Source organism: Triturus cristatus, chromosome 12 (genome assembly GCF_964204655.1).
Source record: "Triturus cristatus chromosome 12, aTriCri1.1, whole genome shotgun sequence".
NCBI lineage: Eukaryota > Metazoa > Chordata > Amphibia > Caudata > Salamandridae > Triturus > Triturus cristatus.
This window is the reverse complement of record NC_140595.1, coordinates 660,791,536-660,814,468: the sequence shown is the minus strand read 5'-3', so window position 1 is coordinate 660,814,468 and position 22,933 is coordinate 660,791,536. Positions and strand designations below refer to the sequence as shown.

At 42.7% G+C, this 22,933-nt stretch overlaps 9 non-coding genes across 9 annotated transcripts; 3 read left to right on the top strand and 6 right to left on the bottom strand.

Annotated features, from left to right (window-relative positions):
* Positions 1–16,531: 16,531 nt before the first annotated feature.
* Positions 16,532–16,603, bottom strand: TRNAT-UGU (transfer RNA threonine (anticodon UGU)). Its single transcript has one exon. It is a non-coding gene; the product is annotated as a tRNA-Thr (tRNA).
* Positions 16,604–17,192: 589 nt separating this feature from the next.
* On the bottom strand, positions 17,193–17,274 carry TRNAS-GCU (transfer RNA serine (anticodon GCU)). The gene has a single exon. It is a non-coding gene; the product is annotated as a tRNA-Ser (tRNA).
* Positions 17,275–17,685: 411 nt separating this feature from the next.
* On the top strand, positions 17,686–17,780 carry TRNAI-UAU (transfer RNA isoleucine (anticodon UAU)). The gene is made up of 2 exons: positions 17,686–17,723; positions 17,745–17,780. It is a non-coding gene; the product is annotated as a tRNA-Ile (tRNA).
* A 1,174-nt stretch (positions 17,781–18,954) lies between these two features.
* TRNAT-UGU (transfer RNA threonine (anticodon UGU)) lies at positions 18,955–19,026 on the bottom strand. Its single transcript has one exon. It is a non-coding gene; the product is annotated as a tRNA-Thr (tRNA).
* A 589-nt stretch (positions 19,027–19,615) lies between these two features.
* TRNAS-GCU (transfer RNA serine (anticodon GCU)) lies at positions 19,616–19,697 on the bottom strand. The gene has a single exon. It is a non-coding gene; the product is annotated as a tRNA-Ser (tRNA).
* Positions 19,698–20,109: 412 nt separating this feature from the next.
* On the top strand, positions 20,110–20,204 carry TRNAI-UAU (transfer RNA isoleucine (anticodon UAU)). Its single transcript has 2 exons — positions 20,110–20,147; positions 20,169–20,204. It is a non-coding gene; the product is annotated as a tRNA-Ile (tRNA).
* Positions 20,205–21,378: 1,174 nt separating this feature from the next.
* Positions 21,379–21,450, bottom strand: TRNAT-UGU (transfer RNA threonine (anticodon UGU)). Its single transcript has one exon. It is a non-coding gene; the product is annotated as a tRNA-Thr (tRNA).
* Positions 21,451–22,039: 589 nt separating this feature from the next.
* On the bottom strand, positions 22,040–22,121 carry TRNAS-GCU (transfer RNA serine (anticodon GCU)). Its single transcript has one exon. It is a non-coding gene; the product is annotated as a tRNA-Ser (tRNA).
* A 412-nt stretch (positions 22,122–22,533) lies between these two features.
* On the top strand, positions 22,534–22,628 carry TRNAI-UAU (transfer RNA isoleucine (anticodon UAU)). The gene is made up of 2 exons: positions 22,534–22,571; positions 22,593–22,628. It is a non-coding gene; the product is annotated as a tRNA-Ile (tRNA).
* Positions 22,629–22,933: the final 305 nt, after the last annotated feature.

Genomic DNA, 22,933 nt, shown 5'->3' with positions numbered 1-22,933 from the left:
TCCTGTACTTGTTCTCATGCACGATCCGTCTACATACAACGTCAGGTCTGGATCTAACAATGGAACGTCTGTCAAGTCTTGTCTAGGTTTCGTCTTTATTTCAATGATTTCAACACAATCATGAGCTAGTGGGTCTGTTCCAATTACAGGTAATAGTGTAGCAGGATTCAATGTATTACACCGTCGGATCTCTATGTGTGGTTGAAACAATGTCAGTTCATAACCGGTAAGTCTTGCTATGGTCAAGTGTTGTGTTTGTGTTCGGTTCACAAGAACCTCTACTGCATGTGGTACTTGTACTGTCAATGGGTGTCCTAATACTATGGCATCGCTTTGTCTGATTGCTAAAGCTGTCGCTGCCACTGATTTCAGGCATGCAGGCAAAGCCTGAGCTACGGGATCTAATGTACTGGAAAAATAAGCACATGGCTTGCGTGATCCTGCTTGATCCTGAGTGAGTACTGACAAGGCAGTACCTTCGCGTTCTGTAACAAAGAGTGTAAAATGTTTGCTATAACATGGTGTTGCTAAAACAGGTGCTTGACATAAAGCTTCCTTTAGGCTTTCAAAAGCTTGTGTATGTTCCTGAGTCCAAGGGAGAACAGTCGATGTGGCTGCCTCCTGTGTGGTTAACTGAATGAGTGGTTTTGCTAGAAATGCGTACTGAGGGATCCACTGCCTACAATATGAAGTGAGGCCTATGAAAGCTCGCACCTCCTTTTGTGTCTGGGGTATTGACATGTTAGCAATTAACTGGATGCGATCTGGTGTAAGCTGCCTTCCCTCCTTGGACAGCGAGTGACCAAGATAAATAACTCGCTGAACACAGAATTGCAGCTTAGAAGGGGACACCTTGTGCCCCTTGTCGGCTAGGAAATGTAAAACTGTCAGAGAAGCTTTTTCACATTCTGGCTCGCTTCTCGCGGTGATCAGCAGATCATCGACATATTGAAGCAGTGCAGTATTGACTGGCATGTGGATACTGTCAAGTTCTCGTTTCAATGCTTGGCTGTAGATGCTGGGGCTTTCTGTGAATCCTTGGGGAGCGCGTGAGAATTTAAAGCTGCGCCCATTTAAACTGAATCCGAACAAGTATTGGCTTTCCGGATCTATTGGGACGCTGAAAAAGGCATTCTTGAGATCGATTACAGTAAAAAATGTTGCTTCGGAATCAATTGCTGTCAACAATGATGATATATCAGGGACCACAGGGAATTGTGGTACAATACACTTGTTTAGTTCACGCAAATCAATAACCAATCGGTATACTGGTGGGGCAGTAGGGTCAGTTCGTTTAAGAATCGGAATTATCGGTGAATTACATATATTGGAGTCTGTTTCTATAACTACTCCCTGGGCAATCAGCTCATCAATGATTTTCAGCAAAGCCACTACAGCATCATGCGGTAACTTGTATTGTCGCATTCGTGGTAGTACCACTCCTGCTTTCAATGTAACTCGATAGGGTGTAATGTTCATGCAGCCAACATCCGTAGGGCCTTGTGCCCATAGATGTACTGGTAAAGTCTGTAGTCGGGGATCCATGTCTCTAGACACATAGTGACCTTTAAAATCACGTAAAAACAACCTTACTCCTTCTGGAGAACAACATATTATGGCTCCCAGTGCTTTCAGAGTTTTAATTCCTAACAGATTTTCTGGGCATGATTTAGTAAGCAATAAATCTGTAGTTCGTGTCAAAGGTCCTATCGTAAGTGGTAGAGGCTGTGATACTTCATTAACAATAGGTTTTCCCGAAAAACCAAGGGAAACATTTTGAGAGCCTGAGAGGGGTGCCCCTGGAACTTCACTACGTTTTATAGTTGTTCGACTTGCCCCTGTATCGAGTAAAAATTTTCTATCTTGACCTAATAATTCACTATGTACATAAGGTCCTTCTTGATCTACAGGAATCTCGATAAGCGGTAAGTCAACTTCCCTCTCTAGGCTGGTTCATGCGTAATGCTGATATTCAGGGTATTCATACTGTGCAGTCTGATACATTTGTCGTGTTGTTGTTTGTGTGGCAGGAGCAGGCAACGGTGTTGCAGCTGGCACAAACTGTATGGGTTGCTGTGAGGCTGGCATTGCCTGTTGCTGAACTGGCATGGACTGTCCATGCTGCATAGGTCCTTGTTCATTCTGATCTTGTCTAACTAATCGTGGTCTCTCTTTTGCAATACCTGTAGCTATATTACGTTTCAGGACTGGACAATCATGTACATAATGGCCTAGTTGTTTACAGTAATTGCAGGTTCCTTTTACAGGAACTGCAGAATCACCAGAATGTGTCACACCCTTTTTGTGACCATCTGCTGGTACTGTCTGAGAAACTAGCATTTTCATTTTTGTATCCTTCATGCGTCTATGCTCATGTTCTTGTTCATCCCTAATTCTATTGTGATGATACTGTAACATTTGTAGCATTTGCGACGGAGTGTTACTTTGCCAGGTACTCTCGAATTTCAATATTCTATTCTTCACTGGAGGCAATGCATTTTCCACCAATTTTGTCACAAATAAATGTGGATATGAGTCACTACTTGCTTTTATACCACTATTTATACCAAAACATTTTTCAAATCGAGCATAATAATCGCTTGTGTCTTCATCTTGCTTTTGTTTGCAGGCTGTGATTGCACCCCAATCTTCCTTTTTTGTAGTTAATAAACGTGGCAGTACCTGTACTAGTAAACCTGGTAACAGTTTAACTTTATCCCCGAGCCCCGAACCTGCAGTTCGGCCCCTTTCTTCCTCTGCTAATGCTGTCCAGTCTATCTTTTGGTCTCCTACTTCCCACTCTTTTTCTTTCAGTTTTTCATAAATGCCAGCAGGCAAAAGCACCTTTAATATCGTCATAATATCAGGAAAGGTGTACTCTCCCATCAGTAACATGTCTTTAATTTCTCGGTGGAAACCCGCTGGGTCTTTGTCATGACTAGGTACTACTTTCTTCATTTCTAATAATTCCATTTTTGATATGGGTGTGTAAACAAATACACGGTGAAACTCATTGTCTTCGCCTTTTATTGGGTGCACTTCTCGTAAAGGATTTTGTCTATCCATATAGTACGGCGTTCTTTCTCTGTGGGGCAGCGAGAGAGAATCCGGACTTACAAAAAGGACATACTGTTTACGTGACACTAATATCTCTTTAATTAGTTTGTTACTAGAACCTCTCCATCTGTTTGTGAGTAGTTCCGTTAATATATCAGGTAAAGGACCAGGGTCAGCATGTTGGCACTTATATAACATGAGGAGTTGCTGAATCATATAGATTCCAGCTAAGCGTTGTTCATCTGTACTGAGATTGAGAAACGTGTGTGCTACGGTCTCATCACCGTATTTTTCAGGACTGTCAATCCAGTGAACGGCTGATCTGGCTAATTCTTGCTCATCCATGGAATCGAGGAGGTGGTAACCCCTTCGTTCTCGTAGTATCTTATCTGCGGCTTGAAACGAATGTTCAGGAGACTTCAGATTTATTACAGGCGTCGGATACGTTCTGCTGTTTTTTGGGCATACAGAATGTATTGGATCAGGAAAACATCTAGTATTTTCACAGGATCTTCCTCTGCCTACATAGGCTATGGTCTCTAACTGTCTTGCGGAGTTCCCTGATTCGGACACTTCATCTTGCTCAAACTCGTCTGTTCCCAATCTTTCTTCATGAATACGCTCTATTTCTTTACGGATTTTTCGGCACATGGCTATTATACAATTTTGCTTATCGTGTCTCCCTTCTGATATATTCTGACTCCATCTTGTAAGAATAAGCATTGCATTCGGGTCTACCCCCGGACGATCTTGATTTCTGATCATACAGTTTATGAGGAAACGTAACAGTTCCCCCTGTATCTCTACTTTCTGGAATTCCATAGCTCTGTTAATACATCCTGGATCTCGTCCTGTTTGAACAAAATGATATATGTTGTCTAGATGCGTAGTCATCCCTGGTAACCTCGCTAAATACTCTGCGGCTCGCCTGATACGTAATGATGCCAGGACCATTTCGTCCTCTTTACCAACCACCGGGTCATATCTACAATTTACAAGGAGTTCCTTAAGCGTACGTTCACTTACGAATTTAGGTGTACGTGAATGTGCTGACTCTTGAAAGACAAGTTTATTTATTCTAGGTGGTGTAAAAGTACTGCTAGCACCTCCCGTGGCCCTATCTGGGGCGTCGGGTGTGAATGGGTTCGTTGAACGTGACACAGCAACTATGGGTGTCGATACCCCTGTAGAGTCGACTGCGGAGACAGATGCGGAAACAGATGTGCTTGCCGACGCTTGTGTCGGAACTTGCTGTTGCACGGGGACAGATACCTGATCCTGACGTTGAACCCCTCCGCCAGACGGTCTATGTGGTGCGACGTTAGCATACTCGGGAGCTGCGTCATCTAGATATGAGGAAAGAAAAACATCTTCTGCGGTTCTGGGAAGCCCCTTTGGATGTACCTTAATTGGAAATAATGGGGGCGGCAAGTCTTTTGGTATCTCTGGAGCAGCCTTAGGTAATCCTTCGGCTAGTAGGGGATACATACCATTCATAAGAGCATTTCTTTGTCTATTTACTTGTTCTGATCTCACTCGGATACCTTCCTCAATTAATAGATTTTCTTGAACTTTATTTGAACTTTCTTTACTCCTCTCTTCTTGTCTACGTGCTTTTTCTGTTCGTCTATGAGATTCTTTACGCCATAACTCAACAGCGTCTTTCTGTGACTGTCTGACCTTTCTTTTCCATAACTCTTCCTCCACTTTCATGATGCACTCTGCATCCCAGGTTCCCGCTATGGGCCACCTTTGACTTTCCGGTAATCCCTTGGTATAATCTACCCATAGATCAAGAAACAATATGGCATCTAAGCCATGTTTATGGTACATAAAATGCCCTGGAGTGTCCCTAGGAGGAATAGGAACTGCTTCTTCAAGCACCCCTTTTCTGGTAGTAATCTGTCTTAACTTCGAGAAGAGCGGCATATTTACAACTGATCTGATACTTACTCTTGAATTTACTTAATATGAAAAAACACAATAATGAACGGTGAACAATGAACAATCATTCATACCACAATATGCAAGACATTTCTGAATACTTTAAACATTAAACATTAAACATTTTAACAATGATCGACAATGATGACAGTCTGCCTAACTAATCACCACGCTGAATTCTTGACAATAACTGGATACTTCGGAATACTTGATATACTGCTAAACAGTACATATACACTGCTAAACAGTGCAGACCGGATTTGTGTACCCAAATCCGTCTTGACCGGCACAACCTATGTGCGCGTCAACACGCCTCCCCGGCGATGGTACTCACCGAGTAGCTCCTTGAAACGGAAGGCCTCAGAGAATGGACAGGACTCGATGACTGCGGACAGCGGACCCTCTGGACATCGGGATTTCGGAAAACCTGGTGGGCCTCTGTATACCTCGGATCTTGCTCTCTCAGCTAGGCTCTGGTCGGGATACTTCGCACTTCTCACCGCCTCGTCTGGGTTGATCGCAGCCTCAGTCGCCCCCGCTTGACCGGAGGGAGCTTACAGGAAATCCTGCTGGTACGCGTTTATGGTCCGTCCAGCTGTGGCAGGAGACCGGGCCTGCAACGCACCGCCGGCGCGTGAGATGAGAAAGTGTCCCTGTTCGGGCGCCATTATGTGGTAAATAAAATACCGGACTGAATTTCATACGGAATCCTAAAATAAAGTAAAATAGCTCAAAATAACAAGAGGCAGAATCCGTGGTATAAGAGGTTTTCTAAATGGGCTTTATTCCATTCAAAATGGCTGACTCGAGTCGCGGCCTTCAGGTTCCATCACCACGAGGGTTCAGGAAGTGAAGTACAATAATTTATTGACAGACATGTATTTTTATAATAAGTGCATTACAATGAAACGAATGTAGAAGGCGTAACATTTGATAAGAAGAGTGAAAAAACAGGTACGTAATCGAAACTAGGCGTAATAAGGAATAAAAGAAACATGATTGGTTTGCATTATCAGACATAGGTGGATCTATAAGATAATACTTGGCATAGATGCGCGCGCAGCAGCATGACGTGTAATTGACGTGCAACTAGGGGGTGAAGGGGACTTGACATTTAGCTCTACACGTGGAGACGAGAAGTCTGGGGGGTCAAGTCAACCTAATCCCAAATCATATCTACCATCCTATGTTTGGAGAACTATGTTATCCACAAGGAAGGACTCTCGGACAGAATCTATTCTATACTAACTGTGTGTGCGTGTACAAGCGTCTAAGTGTCTATATGAGAGGCGAGGGGCAGAAAACTTTCCATGGCAGCAGGGCTATGAATCACTTGCAGGAGGACGGAAAGTTTGAGTCCTGGCTTGTGAGCTAAAGGAAATGTTTACCTAAATCACTAGACAGGAATGCATCGGCTGAAGAGCAAAATAGATAATTCGAAGGTGAAATACAACTTCTTGGCAGGCAGGCGAAAACTGGCCGAGGCAGACATTGTTAGCTGCACAGGGAGTAGGACAAAGTTCATGGATACAGATGCGAGCTCAAGCTGAAGCTGTCAGAGACAGAGAGCAGGGAAAGGCTTTGAGGACAGAATCGGGCCTACTTGCCTGAACTGTAAAAATGGAGTAACTTAGCCATATTAAGTCGGTGGCCTTTCATACTTAGGAATCGAATATCCAGCCCATTGATGGCGGATCTGACAGAGAACATGTCGACGGAAGACACACATATGTTTGCGTCTTAGAAACTGGAACTGGAGGGAACATACATGTACTTGTAACATGCATATAGAACCGTTGGGGTCCAAGATAGGGGACATAACTGATCAGGAAAATCCACATTTCCACATTCTGTTAAATTGCCTAAGGCGGAAATAGTCTCATTCACTACTGCTTCAAGGGTTCTAGTTAATCTACGTATCAGCTTACTATTAGTAACAGTACCTATATAGGGAAAGATGCCTTTATTAAAATCTACATACTTGTCCCATGCCGTCTCAGTATAATCGACAATTGGGAGATCTCTCCGCTCTCTGTTGTGTACTAAATGAATATTTCTATAATAATCAGGAGGAGCTAGGAAAACAGGTGGCAAAAGGAATGCAATGTAGCAGGTACCATCCCAATCTAGAGGTAGACGCATATATGCAGTCTGACCACATATAAAGTAGGAGTGGCGATAAGCTCTAAATGAAGATTTGCCTTGATCACTGAATTCTACTATAGTAGTGCATTTACTATGGCCCATATGTATGGAACCAACCTTTCTTACACACAATTCACCCTTTACTGGGAATACTGACATGGTGGGTAAAACTAGTTCAACTTCGGATTCGACATTCAGAATCATGAGATTAGGTGTAAAATTACCTAATCCATATACTTCATTTTCTAGATCAGTTCCTGTTCTTTTGGGGCGACCCTCCTTGTCAGGGTAGCAGACCTTGAGTAAAACTAGGTTCAGGTTTCCCCATACCCAATGATCTTGGTAAACTGCTGTGTCTGAGTCTATGGAATTAATTAAACTAAACCATGCTCCACAGGAGCCATTATGTGTAAACGGATGTGGAAAGAAAGGCAGGACTCCTTCATAATTCTGATAGGGAGGGAGCCGGCCACACACCCAACAATTAGTGGCATTACTAGTCTGATGGGAATGATGTAACATACTAATGAAAGTGTTATTGCGCAGCGCAAGTCTATAAGACAATTCATGCGGAGGTAAGTCACTAAAAGAATGTTCAGCAGTAACATTGTAAACGTTTCTGGCAATAGGGTAATATATGTGCAACAATATACTTGCAGTAATTATTAAAAGACTCAAGAAAAACAAGATTATTAATGTCACTATGCAGTGGCTACGCAGTGATTTACAATACGCCTGTCGTTTCAACATTTTCCGGGTGTTTTCTCTACTCAGGTCCAAGGGATACATGTCAGAGACAATTCAACCGCTTCACCTTGGAGAGGACTTAAACAATCAAATTGCTCGACTGGTTGGGCCTAAGCTTTAGTTTATAATGTTCAGAGTTACTCTGTTCAACAAAAGGAAGTTTTGAGTCAATGGGTGAAGTCACACGAGGTGGGGTATTCACATCGGCTGGTAGTCCATGAAATTTCTTGATATGACTTGAATGAATCCAGCCTTTTCTGCCTTCAATCTTCACGGCTGTTCTTGTGGTCAGCAGGACCAACTTGGGTGACTTCCACCTGGGCTCCAGCTGAGTCTTTCGGTCGAAATTCCTCACAAGGACGAGGTTCCCCGGAACCACGTCATGGGGTTTCACCTCGGTGTTGTCGGGAAAGGCTGCAGCTACCTGTGAACGACAAGATTGTAGTGCAGACATCAAGGAAGCCAAGTAATCTGTCAGCATATTACAGTCAATATCAGTTATTTTGCGTGGTATAGGCGTCCCCCACATATTTGGTGGTCTGCCGAAGATCACCTCATACGGGGATAGCCCTGTTCGAGAGTGTGCTACCATTCTCATGTAAAAGAGTGCAACTGGTAACGCTACTACCCAGTCGACACCTTTCTCTCTGCATATTTTGGACAATCTGATTTTCAGTATCTGGTTATGTCTTTCTATGAGACCTGCTGCCTCGGGGTGTCGGACACAGTGGAATTTCCACTGATATCCTAACAGAAGTGAAACATGTTTCATTAATTCGGATGAGAACGGCTGGCCGTTATCTGAGTGAACAACACGTGGTAAACCGTATCGTGGGAAGAATTCTCGAACCAACTGTTTGGCAGTAGTCGGGGCAGTGTAATCTGAAACCGGGTATGCCTCTGTCCAATGGGACAGAGCGCAGACAACTACGAGAACATATTTGAATCCTCGACATCGTTCCATCTGGATATAATCCATCTGGAGGACTTCAAAAGGGTGATTAGGAGGATGAAATCCACCCTGTTCTACGGGAACGCTTTTTCCTGGGTTGAACTGGCAACAAATCATACAGGTACGGACCTTTTGTTTGGCTGCTGCTCGCAAATGTTTGTTGAACCAAATGTGTTGAATGCTGTCTAGCATAGCTTTTTCTCCGAGATGTGCTGGACTATGTATAGTGTTAATTATAACTTGGACCATTGAATCAGGAAGGAACCACACAGACTTTTCCTTCATCATCCATCCTTGGTCCGTTTGGATCCCTCCTAATTCAGTCCATTTCTTTATTTCGTCTGGTGTAGCATGTGTCTGTATGTCAATTACGTCAAGAGTAGGATCTTTAACTGTCATACAATGTGTCGGCATCGGGACTATTGTCTTTGTCATGTCGGGTGTTTGAGTTTGAGCAGTCTGTTTAGCTGTTCTGTTGGCTAGATCATTGCCTTGGGAAATGATATCAGTAACCTTCGTATGAGCCTTACATTTCATAATTGATATTGCAGTGGGTAGATGTATTGCATCTAATAAGGCATGAATGAGGGGTCCTTGCTGAATGTGGGCACCGTGGGAAGTTAAATAACCTCTCTCTCGCCACAGCACGCCGAAGTCATGTACAACTCCGAATGCATAACGTGAATCAGTGTATATGTTGACTTTTTTATTTGCGGCTTGAATACAGGCTTGTGTCAGAGCGATAAGCTCTGCGGCTTGAGCTGACAAAGTATTTATACGATTAGTTTCAATGACTTCAGTATCTGTTGTGACTGCGTAAGCAGCCACTAACTCTCCTGTATTTGTTCTCATGCATGAACCATCTACATACAATGTCAGGTCTGGATCTGACAATGGGACATCGGTTAAGTCTTGTCTGGGTTTTGTCGTTATAGTAATAACTTCAATACAGTCATGAGCTAGTGGGTCTGTTCCGGTTACTGGCAACAGTGTGGCAGGATTCAATGTGTTACAGCGTCTGATTTCTATATGTGGCTGAAACAATGTAAGTTCGTACCCTGTAAGTCGCGCTATAGTCAAGTGTTGTGTTTGCGTTCTATTTACAAGAACCTCTACTGCGTGTGGTACTTGAACTGTCAATGGATGTCCTAACACTATGGCATCGCTTTGTCTGATTGCTAAAGCTGTCGCTGCCACTGATTTTAGGCATGCAGGCAAAGCCTGGGCTACGGGATCTAATGTACTAGAAAAATAAGCACATGGTTTGTGTGCTCCTGCTTGTTCCTGTGTGAGTACTGACAAGGCAGTACCTTCGCGTTCTGTAACAAAGAGTGTAAACTGTTTTCTGTAACATGGCGTTGCTAAAACAGGTGCTTGACATAAAGCTTTCTTTAGGCTTTCAAAAGCTTGTGTATGTTCCTGAGTCCAAGGGAGAACAGTCGATGTGGCTGCCTCCTGTGTTGTCAACTGAATGAGTGGTTTTGCTAGAAATGCGTACTGAGGGATCCACTGCCTGCAATATGAAGTGAGGCCTATGAAAGCCCGCACCTCCTTTTGTGTCTTGGGTATTGGCATGTTAGCTATTAACTGAATGCGGTCGGGTGTAAGCTGCCTTCCCTCCTTGGACAGCGAGTGTCCAAGATAAATAACTCGCTGGACACAGAATTGCAGCTTAGAAGGGGACACCTTGTGCCCCTTTTCGGCTAGAAATTGTAAAACTGTCAGTGATGCTTTTTCACATTCCGGTTCGCTTCTCGCGGTGATCAGCAGATCATCGACATATTGAAGCAGAGCAGTGTTAACTGGCATGTGGATACTGTCTAGTTCTCGTTTCAGTGCTTGGCTATAGATGCTGGGGCTTTCTGTAAATCCTTGAGGTGCGCGTGAGAATTTAAAGCTACGCCCATTTAAACTAAATCCGAACAAATATTGGCTTTCCGGATCTATTGGGACGCTGAAAAAGGCATTCTTGAGATCAATTACAGTAAAGAATGTTGCTTCGGAATCAATAGCTGTCAGTAATGACGAGATATCTGGAACCACAGGAAATTGTGGCACAATGCATTTGTTTAACTCGCGCAGATCAATAACCAATCGATATACTGGCGGGGCCTTAGGATCTGTTCGTTTAAGAATCGGAATTATCGGTGAATTACATACATTGGAGTCTGTTTCCACAACTACTCCTTGGGCAATGAGCTCGTCAATGATTTGTAGTAAAGCCACTACAGCATCTGGTGGTAACTTGTATTGTCGCATTCGTGGTAGCACCACTCCTGCCTTTAATGTGACTCGATATGGTGTAATATTCATGCATCCAACATCAGTAGGGCCTTGTGCCCATAGATGTGTAGGTAAAGTCTGCAGTCGGGGATCCATGTCTCTAGACACATAGTGACCTTTAAAATCACGTAAAAACAACCTTACTCCTTCCGGAGAACAACATATTATGGCTCCTAGAGCTTTCAGTGTTTTTATTCCTAACAGATTTTCTGGACATGATTTAGTAAGCAATAAATCTGTAGTTCGGGTCAAAGGTCCTATCGTAAGTGGAAGTGGCTGTGATACTTCGTTAACAATAGGTTTTCCTGAAAAACCAAGGGAAATATTCTGAGAGCCTGAGAGGGGTGCCCCTGGAACTTCACTACGTTTTATAGTTGTTCGACTTGCCCCTGTATCGAGTAAAAATTTTCTATCTTGGCCTAATAATTCACTATGTACATAAGGTCCTTCTTGATCTACTGGGATTTCAATAAGGGGTAAGTCAACTTCCCTCTCTAGGCTTTTTCATGCGTAACGCTGATACTCAGGATATTCATACTGTGCGGTCTGATACATTTGTCGTGTTGTTGTCTGTGTGGCAGCAGCAGGCAACGGTGGTGCAGCTGGCACAAACTGTATTGGCTGTTGTGCGGCTGGCATGGCCTGTGCATGCTGCGGAGCTCCTTGTTCATTCTGATCTTGTCTGAGTGGCCGTGGTCTTTCTTGTGTTTTACCTATGGCGATATTATGTTTTAAAACTGGACAATCGTGTACGTAATGACCTGGCTTTTTACAATAATTGCATGTCCCTTTTACAGGTCCTGCTGAATCGGAATGTGTCATACCCTTTTTATGTCCTTCAGCTGGAACTGTCTGGGAAACTAGCATTTTCATTTTCGTGTCTTTCATGCGTCTGTGTTCATGTTCTTGTTCCTCTCTAATTCTATTGTGATGGTACTGTAACATTTGTAACATTTGTGATGGAGTGTTACCTTGCCAGGTACTCTCGAATTTTAATACTCTATTCTTTACTTGGGGCAGGGCATTTTCTACTAATTTTGTTACAAACAGATGCGGGTATGATTCGCTACTTGCTTTTAGGCCACTATTTATACCAAAACATTTTTCAAATCGGGCATAGTAATCACTAGTGTCTTCATCTTGCTTCTGCTTACAGGCTGAAATTGTACCCCAATCTTCCTTTTTCGTAGTTAATAAACGTGGCAGTACCTGTACTAATAAACCTGGTAGTGCTTTAGTTTTATCCCCAAGTCCTGCTCCTGCAGTTCGGGCCTTTTCTTCCGCTTCTAACACTGACCATTCTATCTTTTGGTCTCCTACCTCCCACTCTTTTTCCTTGAGTTTCTCATAAATACCAGCAGGCATCAATACCTTTAATATTGTCATAATGTCGGGATAGGTATACTCTCCCATGAGTAACATGTCTTTAATTTCTCGGTGAAAACCCGCTGGATCTTTGTCATGACTGGGTACCACTTTCTTCATTTGTAACAATTCTATTTTCGATATGGACGTATATACAAATACGCGCTTAAACTCGTTGTCCTCGCCTTTTATTGGATGCACTTCTCGTAAGGGATTCTGTCTATCCATGCAATACGTTGTTCTTTCCTTGACGGGTAATGAGACACGTTCTGAACATACAAAAAGAATATACTGCTTTCTTGATTCTAGAATTTCTTTAATTAATTTAGTACCTGAACCTCTCCATCTATTCATAAGCAATTCAGTCAATATGTCAGGTAAGGGACCAGGGTCCGAATGCTGACTCCGATATAGTATAATGAGTTGTTGAATCATATAAATCCCAGCTAACCTCTGTTCATCTGGGGTGAGATTCAAAAAATGTGCGTGCTACTGTATCATCACTATATTTTCCGGGACTGTCCACCCAATGGACAGCTGCCCTGGCTAAATCTTGTTCATCCATAGAATCGAGAAAATGATAACCCCTTCGTTCTCGGAGTAGTTTGTCGGCGGCTTGGAACGAATGCTCGTTAGACCTTATATTAATTATAGGTATTTGGAAATTCCTGTTATTATCTGGACATATCGGACGTATCGAGTCAGTAAGACATCTATTATTATTACAAGATCTTCCTCTACCTACATAGGCTATGGTGTCTGACTGTCCCGCGGGCAGTCCTGACCCTTCCTCCTCGCTTTGTTCGAACTCGTCTACCGCTAATCTTTCTTCGTGTAGGCGTTCTATTTCTTTACGGATCTTTCGGCACATGGCTATTATACAATTTTTCTTATCATGTCTACCTTCTGATATATTCTGGCTCCATCTGGTAAGAATTTGCATTGCTTCCGGGTCTACCCCCGGTCGGTCTTGATTTCTGATCACACAATTTATGAGGAAACGTAACAGTTCCCCCTGTATCTCCACTTTCTGGTATTCCATAGCTCTGTTAATACATTCTGGATCTCGCCCTGTTTGGACAAAATGATATATTTTATCTAGATGCGCAGTCATTCCTGGTAACTTCCCTAAATACACTGCGGCTCGTCTGATACGCAATGATGCCAGGGTCATTTCGTCCTCTTTACCGGGCACAGGGTCATATCTACAATCTACAAGAAGTTCCTTAAGCGTACGGGCATTTATGAGTTTGGGTGTACATGAATGTGCTGACTCTTGAAAAGTAAGTTTATTTATTCTGGGTGGCGTAGAAAAAATATTGGTAGCACCTCCCGTAGCCCCATCTGGGGTGTCGGGTGTGAAAGGATTCGTTGAACGTGACACAGCAACTATAGGTGTGGACACAGCTATAGAAGTAGCTGTAGGAACAGATGCAGAAACAGATGTGCTTGCCGGAACTTGTGACTCGATCTGTTGCTGTAGGGATACGGGTACTGGATCTTGGCGTTGGACCTCCCTGGTATGCGGTCTATGTGGGGCGGAATTAGCATACTCGGGAGCTGCGTCATCTAAATATGAGGAAAGAAAAACATCTTCTGCGGTTCTAGGATGCCCCTTAGGATGTACCTTTATTGGGAATAATGGGGGTGGCAAGTCTTTCGGTATCTCTGGAGTAGCCTTAGGTAATCCTTCGGCTAGAAGGGGATACATACCATTCATAAGGGCATTTCTTTGTCTATCTACTTGTTCTGATTTCACTCGGATACCTTCCTCAATTAATAGATTTTCTCGAACTTTATTTGAACTCTCTTTATTCTTTTCTTCCTGTCGGAGTGCTTTTTCTGTGCGTCTATGAGATTCTTTACGCCATAACTCAACGGCGTCTTTCTGTGACTGTCTGACTTTCCTTTTCCATAACTCTTCCTCGACTTTCATGATGCACTCTGCATCCCAGGTCCCCGCTGCGGGCCACCTCTGACTTTCTGGTAATTCCTTGGTGTAGTCTACCCATAAATCAAGGAATAATATAGCGTCTAAGCCATGTTTGTGATACATGAAGTGCCCTGGAGTGTCCCTAGGAGGAATAGGGACGGCTTCTTCGAGTACCCCTTTTCTAGTAGTGATCTGTCTTAATTTCGAAAAGAGCGGCATATTGACAACTGATCCGATACTTAATCTTGAACACACTTAATACAAAAGCACAATAATGAACAACCATTCATACCACAATATGCAGGACGTTTAACACATTAAATATTAAACATTAAACATTTTTTTAACCTTTAAAATAACCAACAATGATGATCGTCTGCATAACTAATCACGAAGCATAATTCTTCACAATAACTAGATACTTCGGAATACTTGATATACTGCTAAACAGTACATATACACTGCTAAAACAGTGCAGACCGGATTTGTGTACCCAAACCCGTCTTGACCGGCACAACCTATGTGCACGTCAGAAAATGCCTCCCCAGTAATGGTACTCACCGGGTAGCTTCGGAAACGGAAGGCCTCGGCAACTGAACTTGAACCGGACTGGACTGGACTCGACTCGTCGGAAACTGGACTCGACTTCGAACTGGTGGGCCTCTGTATACCTCGGATCTTGCTCTCTCAGCTAGGCTCTGGTCGGGATACTTCGCACTTCTCACCGCCTCGTCTGGGTGTTGATCGCAGCCTCAGTCGCCCCCGCTTGACCGGAGGGAGATACAGGAAATCCTGCTGGTACGCGTTATTGTCCGTCCAGCTGTGGCAGGAGACCGGACCTGCAACTCACCGCCGGCGCGTGAGATGAGAAAGTGTCCCTGTTCGGGCGCCATTCATGTGGTAAATAAAATTCATTACCGGGACTTAATTTGATACAGAAACATAATAAAATAGCTCAGTAAAATAAGAGGCAGAATCCGTGGTATTAGAGGTTCGGAATGGGCTTTATTCCAATGGTCGATTATAATCGGTTGCTCCAAGTTCCATCACCACGGGGGTTCAGGAAGTGAAGTACATACTTTATTGACAAGAAATGATTTTTATAGAACATACATTACAATGAAGCAAATGCAGTAGGCGTAACAATTGATAAGGAAAATGACGATTCATATGCGTAACCGAAAATGGGTGTAATAAGGAGTAAAAAGGAACATAATTGGTTATGATGTCACATATAGGTGGATCTATAAGATAATACTTGGCATAGATGCGCGCGCAGCAGCATGACGTGTGATTGACGTGTAACTAGGGGGTGAAGGGGACTTGACATTTAGCTCTACATGTGGAGACAAAAAGTCTGGAGGGTCAAGTCAACCTAAACCCAAATCATATCTAACATCCTATGTTTAAAGAACTATGTTATCCACAAAAGAAGGACTCTCGGACAGAATCTATTCTATACTGACTGTGCGTGCGTGTACAAGCGTCTAAGTGTCTACACTGAATGCGAGGGGGTAGGAATATTCCATGGTAACGGGGCTATGAATTACTTGCATAAAAACAGAGAAGCCGAGCCTTTGCTCAGTAGCTGGAAGAATGTTTACTTAAATTGCTAGACAGGAACGCATCGGCTAAGGAGTGAAGCAGATAATTTGAAGGTGAAATACAGTTCTTGGCAGAGAATAGGCTGATGTCAGGCTTCGTGAGCCGCGCAGAGAATGAGACAAAGTTCATGGTCACAGATGCAGGCTCAGACTCGAGTTTTCAAAGGCAGAAGGCAAGAGGAGTTTGATGACAGAATCAGGGCCTACTTGCCTGGACTGTAAAATGGCATAAGTGAACCATACAAAGCCGGTGGCCTTTCATACTTAGGAATGGAATATCCGGCCTATTCATGGCGGATCTGACAGAGGACATGTTGACGGTGGACGCACATGTATTTGCGTCTTCATAACTGGAACTGGAGGGAACATACATGTACTTGTGACATGCACTTAGAACCGTTGGGGTCCAAGATAGGGGACATAACTGATCAGAAAAATCCATATTTCCACACTCCAGGGAAGAATGACTTGAAAACAACATACAGAAAGACTCATGTAAAAAGGCCCTGATGAGGCTTGAACTCATGACCCCTGGTTTACAAGACCAGTGCTCTGCCACTGAGCTACAAGGCCAGTCTGCACGCAGAATGTAAATTGCAACATGTATTCTTACTGAGGTATGAATATATCTATGATTTTGAGACTCTGTATGGAAACGTAGTTGCATATGAATGTCCACGTGCGCGCACACATTGAAGACCATGCTTAAGGCACTTTTTTTGGAAGTATGAAAAACTACATTTTCATATGAGAAAATAAGAGTTTTCGCATTCAAGACCATACCGATAGCTCTAGTTAGTATGTCTGCAATCAGTGACATATAGAGAACCCACTTATTAGAAGTGATCTGTCTCTGTGGGGCAGACATATGTTAACAGTCATTCATTTGAGACGGCCTAAACTTTAGGAGTAAGAGCTGCTTTCTTATCAATCTATTTATCCAAACTGGTTAATAAGCCAGGAGTGAGTGAAAGGCAATCCTCTGGAAACTCCATGAAAGATCTAATTTCTATTACGCACAAAATACTTCACTTTATTTGACATATTTGTTAAAATGGAACAGTCAGATGATCCCATCTAGCGGATCCTGGCTCTGTCTTGAAAGAGAGTGTAATTATACTACAAGAAATGCTGGCCATCAAAAGAGACTCTGATGGCTTTCCGACGAAGGTGGGATTCGAACCCACGCGTGCAGAGCACAATGGATTAGCAGTCCATCGCCTTAACCACTCGGCCACCTCGTCTGCCCTACAGCCCCATCTGAAACCTTGCTTCACAAAAGGTACTGAAGTGTCAATATACTGTACCTAAAAAAGAAAAAAACAGCTGAGGCAAGATCTCACATTCCACGTCTTCCCCCATCAGGGACCTACATTTCATTTTTGGGAAATTCTTACTATGTGCTAATTACAAATATTCATAAGATTCCCCTAGACTTTGTCAGAACTGTCAAGATATAATTCTATGGGGTTTTGAATAGACAGAGCATATGTTATAGGACAATTATAGAATCTATTCCGTTTGGACTGTATTTTTAATAGTCATGATAACATGCTAGCATGTGAGTCGATCTTGCACAGTGAATGATGGAGCAGTGTCTGTCATCTACTTGGTCAGCTGTAGATGGCTCACCTGGGGAGATGTGAAAAGAGAGAGCTCCAGTGGCGCAATCGGTTAGCGCGCGGTACTTATACAGCAGTACTTGCACTGAGCCATGCTGAGGTTGTGAGTTCGAGCCTCACCTGGAGCAGCCGTGTTGTTTTTCATAAACCATTTCACAAAAAGTAAAGTTTAAACTCAGAGTATGGACGGCCCTTGCTAGAGAGTCTTTACTTCTTATAGGATCTACGTGTCCTACTCCTCTGGGTGCCAAATATCACATATCCTCCGCGATGCTCAGTTTAAACATTCCATGATGTGCCATCTTGCATTTCATGCAAACACCACATCAGTGCATTTAAAAATACATTTGTAAAATAATAAATATGATGAAAACAGTGTTCTCACATGATAACCATAAACTGAAGAGCTGCAAAAAATGCTGTATCAGCTACTTACAATAAAAGGTGACTCGAAAAAACTAGCAAAAGAAGAGCATCATCATATTAAAGGTTCTATTCACCATCTTGAGTTGCACCATAGCAGCTTATGGTGCTTTTCTGCTCAGAGTGTGCCTCCAATCCCACATTCATTTTTAATTTCTTTGCAGTTTAAAAAACAACAATTACTGCTCGAAGTTCACTTTTCAAAACCATTCAACCTATTAAATGTATTTCTCTAACCTATGAATGTGGTCCATGTTCACTTTTCCTCATCTTCATCTCGATACTCCTTTCCCAGAAACCAGGTTCACTTCTTCATTCAACCCACCCATCCAAAGTCACCAAATCTTTGAAGCAAGTCTGCCTATTCTCCCTTTCTCTCTATGTACAAGATACCTTGTATCATTTGAATGGACAGCAGGAGAGAAGGATATTTATGGTGAGTGGGGGTGGGGTTTTGAGGAGTAACCTCATTTGCCTAAGAGCCGGGGTATCTGGGAAAAAAAGTATTTTATGGGGGAAGACTTTCACATCTCCTTGGTGAAATTTGTAGGGCCTTATAACATTCTTTCTGTGGATGCAGATTCAGTCGGAACAGAGGTCCTAGTCCTCGCTCTGCCTTTCAAAGGAACTGTAAATATGCATGGCTTATTTGGCTTTGCCCGGCAGGGCTTGCCCGCCAGGGTGAGAATGGCGTTTGTCAGGCGTTCGTCAGGCGATCGGAAGGGGTGAGGCAATAATTTATAATTCAATGATCTTCATGATATTTTCGTGATAATATGAAAGCAGGAAAGGGAAGCTTGGCAATAAGCAATCCTAAAGCAAGGTGTGACTCCAGGGAAGAATGACTTGAAAACAACATACAGAAAGACTCATGTAAAAAGGCCCTGATGAGGCTTGAACTCATGACCCCTGGTTTACAAGACCAGTGCTCTGCCACTGAGCTACAAGGCCAGTCTGCACGCAGGATGTAAATTGCAACATGTATTCTTACTGAGGTATGAATATATCTATGATTTTGAGACTCTGTATGGAAACGTAGTTGCATATGAATGTCCACGTGCGCGCACACATTGAAGACCATGCTTAAGGCACTTTTTTTGGAAGTATGAAAAACTACATTTTCATATGAGAAAATAAGAGTTTTCGCATTCAAGACCATACCGATAGCTCTAGTTAGTATGTCTGCAATCAGTGACATATAGAGAACCCACTTATTAGAAGTGATCTGTCTCTGTGGGGCAGACATATGTTAACAGTCATTCATTTGAGACGGCCTAAACTTTAGGAGTAAGAGCTGCTTTCTTATCAATCTATTTATCCAAACTGGTTAATAAGCCAGGAGTGAGTGAAAGGCAATCCTCTGGAAACTCCATGAAAGATCTAATTTCTATTACGCACAAAATACTTCACTTTATTTGACATATTTGTTAAAATGGAACAGTCAGATGATCCCATCTAGCGGATCCTGGCTCTGTCTTGAAAGAGAGTGTAATTATACTACAAGAAATGCTGGCCATCAAAAGAGACTCTGATGGCTTTCCGACGAAGGTGGGATTCGAACCCACGCGTGCAGAGCACAATGGATTAGCAGTCCATCGCCTTAACCACTCGGCCACCTCGTCTGCCCTACAGCCCCATCTGAAACCTTGCTTCACAAAAGGTACTGAAGTGTCAATATACTGTACCTAAAAAAGAAAAAAACAGCTGAGGCAAGATCTCACATTCCACGTCTTCCCCCAATCAGGGACCTACATTTCATTTTTGGGAAATTCTTACTATGTGCTAATTACAAATATTCATAAGATTCCCCTAGACTTTGTCAGAACTGTCAAGATATAATTCTATGGGGTTTTGAATTGACAGAGCATATGTTATAGGAGAATTATAGAATCTATTCCGTTTGGACTGTATTTTTAATAGTCATGATAACATGCTAGCATGTGAGTCGATCTTGCACAGTGAATGATGGAGCAGTGTCTGTCATCTACTTGGTCAGCTGTAGATGGCTCACCTGGGGAGATGTGAAAAGAGAGAGCTCCAGTGGTGCAATCGGTTAGCGCGCGGTACTTATACAGCAGTACTTGCACTGAGCCATGCCGAGGTTGTGAGTTCGAGCCTCACCTGGAGCAGCTGTGTTGCTTTTCATAAACCATTTCACAAAAAGTAAAGTTTAAACTGAGAGTATGGACGGCCCTTGCTAGAGAGTCTTTACTTCTTATAGGATCTACGTGTCCTACTCCTCTGGGTGCCAAATATCACATATCCTCCGCGATGCTCAGTTTAAACATTCCATGATGTGCCATCTTGCATTTCATGCAAACACCACATCAGTGCATTTAAAAATACATTTGTAGAATAATAAATATGATGAAAACAGTGTTCTCACATGATAACCATAAACTGAAGAGCTGCAAAAAATGCTGTATCAGCTACTTACAATAAAAGGTGACTCGAAAAAACTAGCAAAAGATGAGCATCATCATATTAAAGGTTCTATTCACCATCTTGAGTTGCACCATAGCAGCTCATGGTGCTTTTCTGCTCAGAGTGTGCCTCCAATCCCACATTCATTTTTAATTTCTTTGCAGTTTAAAAAACAACAATTACTGCTCGAAGTTCACTTTTCAAAACCATTCAACCTATTAAATGTATTTCTCTAACCTATGAATGTGGTCCATGTTCACTTTTCCTCATCTTCATCTCGATACTCCTTTCCCAGAAACCAGGTTCACTTCTTCATTCATCCCACCCATCCAAAGTCACCAAATCTTTGAAGCAAGTCTGCCTATTCTCCCTTTCTCTCTATGTACAAGATACCTTGTATCATTTGAATGGACAGCAGGAGAGAAGGATATTTATGGTGAGTGGGGGTGGGGTTTTGAGGAGTAACCTCATTTGCCTAAGAGCCGGGGTATCTGGGAAAAAAAGTATTTTATGGGGGAAGACTTTCACATCTCCTTGGTGAAATTTGTAGGGCCTTATAACATCCTTTCTGTGGATGCAGATTCAGTCGGAACAGAGGTCCTAGTCCTCGCTCTGCCTTTCAAAGGAACTGTAAATATGCATGGCTTATTTGGCTTTGCCCGGCAGGGCTTGCCCGCCAGGGTGAGAATGGCGTTTGTCAGGCGTTCGTTAGGCGATCGGAAGGGGTGAGGCAATAATTTATAATTCAATGATCTTCATGATATTTTCTTGATAATATGAAAGCAGGAAAGGGAAGCTTGGCAATAAGCAATCCTAAAGCAAGGTGTGACTCCAGGGAAGAATGACTTGAAAACAACATACAGAAAGACTCATGTAAAAAGGCCCTGATGAGGCTTGAACTCATGACCCCTGGTTTACAAGACCAGTGCTCTGCCACTGAGCTACAAGGCCAGTCTGCACGCAGGATGTAAATTGCAACATGTATTCTTACTGAGGTATGAATATATCTATGATTTTGAGACTCTGTATGGAAACGTAGTTGCATATGAATGTCCACGTGCGCGCACACATTGAAGACCATGCTTAAGGCACTTTTTTTGGAAGTATGAAAAACTACATTTTCATATGAGAAAATAAGAGTTTTCGCATTCAAGACCATACCGATAGCTCTAGTTAGTATGTCTGCAATCAGTGACATATAGAGAACCCACTTATTAGAAGTGATCTGTCTCTGTGGGGCAGACATATGTTAACAGTCATTCATTTGAGACGGCCTAAACTTTAGGAGTAAGAGCTGCTTTCTTATCAATCTATTTATCCAAACTGGTTAATAAGCCAGGAGTGAGTGAAAGGCAATCCTCTGGAAACTCCATGAAAGATCTAATTTCTATTACGCACAAAATACTTCACTTTATTTGACATATTTGTTAAAATGGAACAGTCAGATGATCCCATCTAGCGGATCCTGGCTCTGTCTTGAAAGAGAGTGTAATTATACTACAAGAAATGCTGGCCATCAAAAGAGACTCTGATGGCTTTCCGACGAAGGTGGGATTCGAACCCACGCGTGCAGAGCACAATGGATTAGCAGTCCATCGCCTTAACCACTCGGCCACCTCGTCTGCCCTACAGCCCCATCTGAAACCTTGCTTCACAAAAGGTACTGAAGTGTCAATATACTGTACCTAAAAAAGAAAAAAACAGCTGAGGCAAGATCTCACATTCCACGTCTTCCCCCAATCAGGGACCTACATTTCATTTTTGGGAAATTCTTACTATGTGCTAATTACAAATATTCATAAGATTCCCCTAGACTTTGTCAGAACTGTCAAGATATAATTCTATGGGGTTTTGAATTGACAGAGCATATGTTATAGGACAATTATAGAATCTATTCCGTTTGGACTGTATTTTTAATAGTCATGATAACATGCTAGCATGTGAGTCGATCTTGCACAGTGAATGATGGAGCAGTGTCTGTCATCTACTTGGTCAGCTGTAGATGGCTCACCTGGGGAGATGTGAAAAGAGAGAGCTCCAGTGGCGCAATCGGTTAGCGCGCGGTACTTATACAGCAGTACTTGCACTGAGCCATGCTGAGGTTGTGAGTTCGAGCCTCACCTGGAGCAGCCGTGTTGCTTTTCATAAACCATTTCACAAAAAGTAAAGTTTAAACTCAGAGTATGGACGGCCCTTGCTAGAGAGTCTTTACTTCTTATAGGATCTACGTGTCCTACTCCTCTGGGTGCCAAATATCACATATCCTCCGCGATGCTCAGTTTAAACATTCCATGATGTGCCATCTTGCATTTCATGCAAACACCACATCAGTGCATTTAAAAATACATTTGTAGAATAATAAATATGATGAAAACAGTGTTCTCACATGATAACCATAAACTGAAGAGCTGCAAAAAATGCTGTATCAGCTACT